Below are 12039 nucleotides of genomic sequence, written 5' to 3'. Positions count from 1 at the left end.
GGTAATGAACACCAGAGCAACCACTTGCGCGTCCGCACTGAACGCGCATCTCGCATATAAAAAGCATTTTAGGGGGCCCTTGGCTTTTGGGGGCCCAAGGCGGTTGCCTACCTTTGCCTAATGGTTAAGTCCGCCCATTAAACTTTGACAGTTGAGTCACTGCAAAAAGACAGTCATTGCTACATTGTAAAGTGATGAAACTATGGAGCAACATGCTTTTTAAATCTTTAATTTTAATAGGTTTAACAATACATTATCAGTTTGGAAAATATGTTAATGTTACTAGAAACACCAGAGACTGGAAATGTAAAGCATCATTCCGGTGTGAGTCAGGCAAGACTTCTGCACTCAGGAAAAAGATGGATAAGAGGAAGAATCATTTAGGATAAACCGATTCATTATAATGAACAGACACAACAGAAAATCTGTATTAGAACAGTTGAAGCAGATTTGAGGACCGGAACTAACCGTTGTAAAATTATAATTAAATAATTATTTGAGTTTGTCTTTTCTCTCTCTATCATGCTTCCTCTATCTGATAGGGTGTCCTGCTATTATGAGGATACCTTTGGGTGTTTAACGATCACATAATTTTTCCATGATAATGCTAAAGACTTTGAAATGGCTTGTGATGTTGACACACTGAACTTTAAAGGCCACTCAAGAAGCAAAGACCATTACCAAACTGGCATGAAGTGACACCGGGTGTCTATTTAAAAGACAGAACAGAAATTTTATCCTGGCACTCTTGGCATTTGAATATATTAATTGGTTAATGCAGATGGCAATGTCCTCATAAATGTCCTGGCAAATGCCTGAATCCTGATCTTATCATGTCACACCTCTTCAGTAATAGATCACAAAAATGAACATGCACAAAGCCATTCGCTAGTGCACACTCTTCTGCTTTCACATTTCTCAGACACTTTTCCATCCAAAGTGACTAACAGCGAAGTTACATTGCTAGCATCATGTGCAACAGGTTGAGTTAACATGCTAATCTTGAAGTGCGCTTAAATGTATCGAATATATTCAAATCTTGAAAGAATATTTTTATACTTTTGAACTTTCAGATAATATAATATTACTGAAATAAAAGGCAACTCTAGTGTACTCTACACAGTCATGACTATTTTTTTTTACATTTTTAAAAAGTGCACTTTGTAATAATGTCAAAAGTTGTACTTTAAATGAATAATTATTTGTCTTAATAATCTTTGAAGGAAGTACACTTTTTTGACCAACATACTATAGCACATGTACTGTTATTTTATTATTATAAATTTAACTGGAGTGCATTATTTGATATTACATTTCTTTAAAAAGTTATATTTTAAATGTAATACATTGCAACTTCATTACAGTATATATTAAATGTATATTTAAATACGTGATAGTTCTAATAGAAATTATATATTTTATATTTTACATATCAATGTAAATATATTATATAACATTTTTTGCATATTAAGTATATTTTAGTTACCAGAAATTACCATACTAGCCACCCTATTTCAAAGACAATAGAAGTGATTATGAAATTACATTAAAAAATGTACTTAAAATCTTACTTAAGTGGGTCAAAAAGCACTCTTAAGTTCAACTAATGGCATCTAATATAAATTAATACATATAATACATATTTATTTAATTGCAAATAACATGCAATTAACTGTTCAAAAACATTACATTCAATTTAACCTAAAGTACATTATTATTTTAAAGTAAAATATTTCCATAATAACTATTCTCTTAAAAGTATGCAAAAGTGTCCTTATTTAACTGGCATATGAGTGGGGGAAAAATAGTATGATATCACATCATCTGCTATGGACTTATCTTTAAATACATGCTAAATGCTAAAGTAAGGTTCATCATTGCATCATTGGCACAACGACCCATCCTGCCTTTAGAAGTGCATTTAAGTCGAAAATCCAATGCATTATGAGGTCTCCTTCGGATCACATTCATGACTTTAAAACAATGAGCACTCGGCACTCGCCAGGCAGCCGAGCATATTCAGAGTGGAAAATGAAATATATCCATTTGCTTTTCACCCCCCTCTCAACATCTATGCATCATTTTCATCTAATTGTTCCCTCTATTCTAGCAGCTCTTTGTCAGGGGCCACATGGGAGAGGGGAAAATTACAGACTACCTGATAATTAGCAAAGTTCACAGTAGAACTTGGATCTGTACAGAACTAGCGGCTCCACGCTAGAGCCGGCTTTCTCTTAGCAACTAATTAAGTCCGCCTCTGAGGGCTCCTACTGTGGTGGAGGTAGATGCTGCAACAGCAGAATCCAAAAAAAGAGAAGAGAGAGAGCGAGGAAGGAAGAAAGAGAGAGAAATAGTTAGACTTGCTTTCGTTTTTCTTTAAACCGAGGAATAAAACTGACTCTAATGCTCCTGGAGTTTTATTATTTGTTTCAGACGTAAATGGATTTCTTTCCCAAATGGAAGTATCAGTGGTGGTCACCATTACACACCACTCTAAACAGCGAGGCTTGTTCAGCTCATGACACACTTTAATTATTATAATGGCATTATCCATATCCGTCAATGTAACACGGAGAGAAGGAACAGCTGAGCGCAGTGGGCGTTAAGTGCAGGTTTTTAATCTCCTGCAGTTGAATTAAGTTTCTGTCTAAAGAAGGCTTTATTGGTGATGCTATCATCATCACTGCAACAGATTATTAAGCGGGATGCATCATCAAATGTCATTGCTCCTACACGTCAGGTGGCGAGATTATCTCCTCAGGGGCCTTATTGGATATAATTATGATTTTTGTGTTTGTTTGTTTTCGTTTAGTTTGAAATTTTCTTACTCTGCTGAGCAGAGCGATGTTTTGCGCTGAAGTGTCGTGTGCAGCATATCACTTCCCTTGAAACGTGATAAATAGATAGATAGATAGATAGATAGATAGACAGACAGACAGACAGACAGACAGACAGACAGAAATTTATTTACAAACAATAAATCAGTTTGGTAAAACCCTCCCAAATCTTAGACAGACAGACAGACAGGCAGACAGACAGACAGAGATTTATTTACAAACAATAAATCAGTTTGGTAAAACCCTCCCAGATCTTAGACAGACAGACAGACAGACAGACAGAGATGTATTTACAAACAATAAATCAGTTTGGTAAAACCCTCCCAAATCTTTCTTGGAAGTCGCTGCTGTGAGCCCGAGGGCCAAAAGAGGACAGCTGAAGCCATCCAGAAGTGACATCTGGGCATTTGTGGCCACCCTGACGTGACTCCAGCGACACGGAGGGACTGTTTGTGATGCAATCCAATAGAGACGAGTCTAGTGAGCAAGCAGACGAGGCTAAAGCAGAGGCAGTCATTATTTTCTGTGCAATTAGAGGAAACCTTAAGTCCTTGATAACGAGCGCAAAAAAATGCCACATAATTAGAAATATGCCACAAACACCATTATTGTCAGGAGAACATGGCCGTATAATGAAGCAATTATAAATGAGCGGCTGAGCTCCTGTCATTAATTTCAGCTTTTAAGGATGCGAGATGAGCAGAGGCTAAATGTTTCAGAGAGAGTGAGCGCTGAGAGGGTGCTTAAGGTAGTCAATGCCGTCAAAACCACTTGAGGTTCCCCTCAATGGCCAGATAAAGCCTTAAGTGCCCTATGGAAAGACTCCTCTGAGCCTAGAGTGAGGGGAAGAGCTTTGAGCGTTAACTCCTAAGCCATTATGGCCATCACAAGCAGGGAGTTTATAAACATTTGTGCACACGTTTTAAAGCACAAAACGAGGGAACTGACCTTGATGTAGAAACTCAGTCTTGAACTAACCAACAATCAACCAAATCAATATTATTAAAAAGCATTCCAGAGAGCCAGCAAAGGATTTGAATGATCTACACTCTTCAAAATCAAGGGTTCAATTGGGGGTGGGGGTTTACAGCAATGCCATAGAAGAACCATTTTGGGTTCCCCAAAAACCTTTCAGTTAGCAGTTCTTAAATGAACCATTATTTTCTTAGTGTAAAGAACATTTTTCCCTATAAAGAACTTTATATGCATTGGAAAGGTAAGGTTTAAGAGTGTAATGTGCACTATCGATAGTAAAACGGGTGAGTTACATTCTTAAAAATAACAATAAAGGTTCTTTATTGGCATCTATGCTTCCAAGAAGAACCTTTAACATCCATGGGAACTTTCCATTTTATATAGGTTCTTTATAGTGGGAAAGGGTTCTTTAGATCATTAAAATGTTCTTCCCACAAAGGTTATTTTAAGAATTAATCACTGAGAGGTTCTTTGGGGAACCAAAAACGGTTCTTCTTTGTCACTGTTCTAATGGAACCTTTATTTCTGATTGTATGTTGCTAATCGTGTTAGCCTGTAAGCTTAAAGGCAGAGAGAAAGCTTCATTACGGCCACACTTGGAGGAAAGAGAAAAACTGCTCATCCACGAAAATAACTCAAACGTATTGATCTCGGTTTGAAATGCACATGCCGCTCTCCTTAAACCCCTCCAATTAAAAAAGTGGGGGTGAATTTCATTAAATCCACCACCACAACCCAACCAGCGTAAACAAGCGGACATAACATTTTATTAATGAGAATTTTTCTTCTTTGATTGCCCTCCTGCATCAAGATGATCGTGATGAAATCCTAGGCCGCTACAGTAAAGAACGGCAAGCAGAATATGCACTAAAGCGTTGTGCGGTAAACATGAAAACGGCAGTCACTTCTTGTTCTCACACATGCACACACACTGCGCATTGAACTCCAAAGACGTTGGCGTCATCCAGCACACTTGGAAATACAATCTTATTAATAGAAAGGCTGGTGCTACAGGCACACTACATCATTATTGTCTTGAGAATGCAGTGCTAGAGAAGGAGGCAATTAGGCTGAGGAAGCTGCGAGGTTTCCATTATTTTAGCATTTAAGGACCAGGCGCTACGGCAGGGGCTTGATGCAGAAATGAGGGTCTCAGCTCTGAAATTATGCATTATCTGGCAGATCTTAGTGCACCCCCCTAAGACTCCCTCTCCTTCACCATGAATAAATTTACATGGGAATGCTTATTTCTCTAATTTAGGCAGTAAAATTAGAATATACAATACAAATCTACCCATGGAAGACAAGCATCTACTCACTGTTTTGGTTTTTAATGACCCTGTTTCATGTTTTCCTGCACTTTTTTCTAGTTATAGGGGCGGGGGCGGGGGCTGGGAATTGTGTCTTTTCTCCATTAGTTTAGATACAATATTTGCAAAATGGAGGACTATTTTGAGGCCTATGTAGGAAGTCAGACTCATATTAGTGGTAGAAACTCTTTAAAAGTGAGAACACCTTTGAATAAAACAGAAAATGCTGTTTGCTCCTCTATAACACAGTATATACATGAAATTATAAAGCTGCCCTTATATTTTAGAGTACTATTATAGTTTGGGCCATTGGCATTGAAAAATGCATAAACCCTCATCCTAAATAATGCCTTCTGCTCCATAAAACATAATTTTGCCCTAATACATCATCAGCCGCGACTAAAACCAATTTGTCTGACGTTCTCTGCTACTTTTCACAACCCAGACGTGTCGACATGGCCCTCGTCTGCACTGCCAGCTAGAGTTCTTCTATGAACAGATTCCTGCATAAGAAGTTTCAGCCATCCAGTGAAGTCAGGACTGAGGAGATGCGTCTCTCACTGCTAAGAGATGTTCATCATTCTTGAGCTGAGTCTGTCAGGCCCTGGTGTTGTAGTGCCTCTTGCTATTAGGCAGAATTGACAAGCCAAGAAGGTAGCAAATAGCAGAAACGTGTGAAATTAAGGAGGGCATTGTGTGCATGTGTGTGTGTATGCGTGATGGGAGAGAGCAAGTGAAGTGTGGCCGTCATTTAATCTGCAATTTATCAGTTTAGGCTGCACCTTGTTACAATGGAGCGAAATTATTGCTGCCTTCAGGAGAGATGAGATGGCGTCTCGTCTCTTCCATTGCAGCCTCTCTCTCTCATTCGCTCTTTCTCTGCATGCACCTCTTAATGTAGTTTGACAGCGGGGGGCCGGATGGAGTGGGAGAGATATGGCGGAGAGGTATTTTTTATTGTTATTATTATTATTTCTGAAAACCCTCAATTAATATATAGCGTTGTCATCCCCTCCATGGGCTAGCGGCTTTAACTGTGTGACAGAGAGAGAGAGAGAAAGAGAGAGAGAGACGCCTGTGGAGGCTTGTGTGTCATATAGGGCCGAGGTCACACACTCAGGTCGGTTGCTTCGGGAACATACACGCACAAACATACACACACATCTCTTCTATAACACTGAGAACATTCATTTCAGGGCAATCAATGCTTAATTGGCATTTTTCCCATTAGGCCTCTCTATTAATGTCTTTTTAAATCAGATTTGTATGAGTTGTGAGCTAGTTCATGTTAAATTTCCCATTTTAGAAGCCTAATCGAATTACCTCATGGGCTTCTGTGGAATGGTATTTTTCTATATCCATGACAATATTCAATTTAAATGGCCTCCCTGCTAAACAGGTTGACAAGCATAGTGTATTAATCTTAGCACAGTGTCTCCTGAAATGATATGCGATCTGCAACCCACTTAGTTGCGTTTACGTGCACAGACGTTTGCGAATGAAGTGTCCATCATGACGTGGGGAAAAAAAGGCACCCGTGGTTTTGGTAAAAATCGCTATGAGTTGTCCGGTTTTGTTTTGCAGTACTAAGTACAACTTTTTTTACATAAATTATTAGCAAGGATGCATTAAATTGCTCAAAAGTGACAGTAAAGACATCATGACATGGAAAAAATCTTTCTTGCAATCCCACCCATGGTTTTGGTGTAAAATGTTGTCCGGTTTTGTTTTGCAGCACTAAGTACTACTTTTATTCAGCAAGTTAATACTGTTATTCAGCAAGGATGCATTAAGTTGATCAAAAGTAACAGTAAATACAGTATATTATCATATTAATATTATAATTTGTACTTCAAATAAATTTGTGAAACAAGTGAATCATTACTAAATTTGCAAATGAATGCCATTTGCAGTGATGCCATTAAAGAACCATTTTTGGTTCCCCAAAGAACCTTTCAGTCAACAAAAAAAAAAATCTTAATGTGAAGAACATTTTAATAATCTAAAGAAACTTTGTGCACCATTTAGAACCTTTTGTGGAATGGAAAGATTCCTCATCGAACCCTTAAAGCCAATAAATAACCTTTATTTAATAAGAGTGTAAAACATTACACTCTTAAAATATAGGTTCCAAGAGTTTTGGTTTTTTTCCCCTAACAATGCAATAGGAAGAGTGAAGGACACCTAAAAAAAAACCTAAGGAACCTTTCGCAAAATGGAAAGATTCCATGGATGTTGAAGGTTCTTCATGGAGCCATCAATCCCAATAAAGAACCTTTATTTTTTAAGAGTGTATGCGTTACCCAGTTTTGTTTATCAGTCCTGCCCATAAGACTAAATGCCGGGGCATTAACGGTCAGCGGGACACTAGACTAGACTGGACCACGGTGCCGCTATCACACAGCACTTTTTCTACAAGAGCCTCTTTAATACAGAGCAAATTCACCTTTGTTAGCCTGCTGGGCTGACAAGCAGGGCAGGGAAGCCAGGAACAGCCCTGTTTAATGCTTGTGCCCTGTAAAACAGCATTGCGCAGCAGAAAAGTCAGGCCTCTGTTAAATACCTGCAGGGCATACTCCAGGCAACCAGGGGAGAAGAGAGAAATGGAGGGAGGAAAAAGAACTATACACACAGTTTGTTTGCTGTCTGTTTGAGAGCAAGCATGCAGAGTCAGCTCTCAAAAAAAAAAAAAAAAAAAAAAGGAGAGATGGGGAACAGGAACTCTCACCTGGCAGGATTTGATGACACACATAAGTTGCAGGATGCAATTCAAACTAAGTTTCAGAATAGCAGAGGTATGAAATCAACAAAACATTCAACTACTCACGGTCACAGTACAGAAGGAGACCAGAGACGGAGAGGTAAAGTAAACAGAGAGCTTTATTGAACAGGTGCTGGGAGAGAGAGAGAGCGAGAGGGGGAGTAAACGGGTTAGAGCAACAGTCTATGGAATGGAATGGAAGGGATCGGGCTCACATGATGACGGGTTCCTTTGTGGATCGGGCTGAAGAGGGTGGCACAGAGACAGGAGGGTATCAGGACGGAGTCCGGGTTCAGTGAGTCAGGTAAGGAGTAGCGTAGTGAACTCAAGACCAGACGAAGTGTGACTGCAGTGACTGTGCATTTAAGCTGGTGCTGATGAGGTGGTGACATGTGCGGCTAATTAGTACTCCGGTGATTGTGAACGGGTGTGTGAGATGATTGGGCCTGACGAGGCTGGACTCTCCCTGACACTCACAGGTTTGTTACATGAAATAAAAATATTAGTAATAGTTTAGTGAGGTTCAAAATGTTAAATATATTTTACCTTGTAGAATAGCTTTAATAGTAGCAAGGCCTTTAGACAAGGCTTTGGCAGTTATAGTAAACAAATAATTTTAGCTAAATAAATGCTTGCCTGTTGGCTTGAAGCTTTTTTTTTTTTTTGATGACACTGCAATTTACTAGATAACCTGACAACTTGTGCTGCTCATAACAAATATAAACACTAAGGTCAACAAAATGATCAAAAATGATCAAAAGTGACAGTAAAGACGTTTATAATATTGCAAAAAGATTTCTATTTCAAATAAATGCTGTTCTTTTGTTCTTTCTATTCAAAGAATCCTGAAAACTAAAGTACCATGGTTTCCGCAAAAATATTAAGCAGGACAATTGTATTTAACATTAATAATAATAATAAATGTTTCTCAAGCAGCAAATCAGCTTATTATAATTATTTCTGAAGGATCATGTGACACTGAAGACTGTAATTGATGCTGAAAATTCAGCTTTGCCCTCACAGGAATAAATTACATTTTAAAATATATTAAAATAGAAATTGGTTCTTTTAAATTATAATGTTGTAATAATTGTAATAACCTTTGATAATACTGTTTACTATTTTACTCTGTTTGTGGTCATATAAATAAAGCCTTGGTGAGCATAAAAAGGTGTTGAATATCTAAAAAATAATATTACAATACAGTTTCATGGTCAGTAAGAAATATTAATGTCAACAATGGTCATCAGTGGCATAAAGTTAATTTTAAACCGTACAAACTGTCACTTATTTTGCCCTAACATATTTTGTTGCTTTGTTATAGTCCATTAAAACCACCATGTTATCTTTTTTAACTGTAAACTTTATCATATACCGTACCTTTAATTTCCTAGTAGCCTGCTCTCTGGCACCGTTCCATCCGCAACTAAAATAGATCACACACCACACAGAAACACAACCCTATAGAACAAAAGAGAGAATGAGTTAGTCTACAACAATAATGAGATAAACAATAGTTATATAAGATTAATTATTTGTAGTTTTTTAGTACTGAAACAAACAACAACAATTGTTTTAAGACCATCTACTACTGTAAGAAAAATACAAAAGCTTCCTACCGGTAATATGTCTCTGCTCTGAAGGTCTGTGCGACTCTGTTCTGAGATCAGATCTCTTCAGCCACGATAACTGTTTTTTTTCCTCTATTGTGGATTAAACTTTTCTCCGATGAAGAAATGACTTGACATCCTCTGCTCACTGCGTGTCGGGAGTCGAGACAGCTCACTTTTCCATTGGGCACGTCGCCAGACAGCCTGCCCTGGGTCAGGTCCTCATAGGAGGGCCGTTGTGGCCGGAGACACGTTTGCTTGTAACTTCTGTCACCTGTTGCTTGAGGGACAAGGCAGCATGACTGAGAGCAGTCACATCAGTACAGAAGAAGCTACAGAGGCCCTATCTGATACTGGAAAACTGTGTGCCCGTCAATTTAGTTTCTTTAGGCATATCAGTAGCACAGCTCAGAGCTCATTTCTCATATTAATGCTGACAGAAATCAGCAAAGCAGGCGTCAAGCATACATACTTAGGCCAGATCGCTCTCACTCGGAGGGAGCCATTGGCTACAGATGATGCATGTCTGATTGATCATGCTGGTGGACTTTAGAGACGTCTGAGATAAAATATATCAACATCTGAAATGAGCATTCTATAGGCTGAGGTGAACACTAACATAAAGTGATCTTAAAGGGACAGTTCACCCCAAAAATCTTTTATTAGCCTCATGTCATTCCAAACCTGTATGAATGTCTCTCTGTGGAACACAAAAGAAGATATATTGAAAAATGTTTTTTCTGTCCATACACTGAAAATCAATAGGGTCCAAAACAACACTGACACTTATTTATTGGACAAAAACACTAAAACATTTCTCAAAATATGTTCTTTTGTGTTCCACAGAATAAAGTACTACATTTTTGGAATGTCATGAGGGTGAGTATTTTTTTATTTTATTTATTCTTATTGTATTTTATTTATTATTAGTAGTAGTAGTAGTAGTACTATTGGCATCAAAACTGACCAGGTTTACTGCAAAAGATATATCAATGAATGCTTTTTGTCCATACACTTAGAGTCAATATGGTCCAAAACAGCTCTGCACCATTTTGACTTTCATTATTAAAAAAAAAAAAAAAAACTGATACTTTTCTTAAAATATGATCTTTGTGTTCCACAGAAGACAGTTCTACATGTCTGGAGTGACATGAGTGTGAGTAATTATATATATATTTTTTTTTTTTGCCGTTGTAACATGCACATTTCTAGTCTCGTTGTGCATAATTTATCAGTGCATGTTATTCCAAAGTAAATAGTTTACTTACATAGTTTATCTAATAACTTGCTCTTACTCTGAAACGACTTTCCTTAGGCCGTGCAGGCTATTGGATAATAGTCAAACAGCTATTCAGGCCTTATTTTAGCCAATTCTAAAATAGGTCTGGCTCAATTCTGATACAAATCACCCTGTTTTACCATCAAATCAACAGTTTTACACTGATGGACAATACAGTGATTCTCAGGAGGCCTCGGCAGACCTTTGTAAACTCAGCTTTTTTTTTTTTTTTTTAAATCAGGGACCATACGCATTGATAATGCATAAAATCAGCCAAATTTAGAATGGCTAATCTGTAGTCCTAGGTCAGGTAGATTTTTATGATAATAATAATAAATAATAAAACCCTTATCTGTGTTTAGATTATATTAACAAATAAAACACACACATGCACACACAAAAGATGTATTGCACTGAACTAACATTTAATCTGATTAGTTTATTTTTTTATTACAGCCAACGTACCAGAGGTTCATATCATGTTAGATAGGAGGGCCTTCAAATATTGTATTGGAGTCCAAAAGGTGGAGAACCACTGAGATTTAAAAAAATAAAAAATAAATAAAATTCCCATTCTACATTTTTTCCTGATGTCCTGTTTCACTCTTAAATACGTCCCATTACGCAAGTAAAATTGTGAATGCCGAGCTGACTTTAAAGAGGATATTCTCTGCTAACAGCAACAAAACAGGGCATAAAAACAATTCATACTGTACTATATTACAAGACAGTCCTTAGGAGCTGAAACACCTAATATTCTTACAAGATCTTTAAAACGCCACATATTTTATGCTGATGTTATTAATCTTCCATAAGCCATATCATATAATGAGCTTATCTACTGCAGAAAGCTGCATTAAAGACTCACATCCTCAGGTTTTTAATGCACAGCACAGTCCTGGTGTGCTGGTCATGCTTTTCACTAACACAATTTAGGAAGCCAGCTCAACTCATTTCTAGATGAACAACATGTTTGGAGCTGTTTTTTTTTTTTTTGTATTTGGTTTGGATGCTGAACGTCTCTCGTGTCCATGCTGCAATCCCAGTGTGTGCAGGTCGAGCTGGGTTTCATTATTTACATCTCTGCGGATCCTCCTGAGCTCTACGTCTCGCAGGCTCCTCAGGGCTACTTCATTTAGCTTTAATATGTACGTTTGACGTTTTGCTCATTTAGCTTCCCCCTTTAATTTAATTGACATGCTGCTGCCTTGTTTTGTTTGTTCTCGCCTGTGTAGGGTTGGGTTTTTTTTTTTTTTTTTTTTCTGTC

The sequence above is a fragment of the Sinocyclocheilus anshuiensis genome, unplaced genomic scaffold, assembly GCF_001515605.1.
Source record: "Sinocyclocheilus anshuiensis isolate Anshui unplaced genomic scaffold, SAMN03320099.WGS_v1.1 scaffold404, whole genome shotgun sequence".
Lineage (NCBI taxonomy): Eukaryota > Metazoa > Chordata > Actinopteri > Cypriniformes > Cyprinidae > Sinocyclocheilus > Sinocyclocheilus anshuiensis.
Note: the sequence above shows the minus strand (reverse complement) of the source record.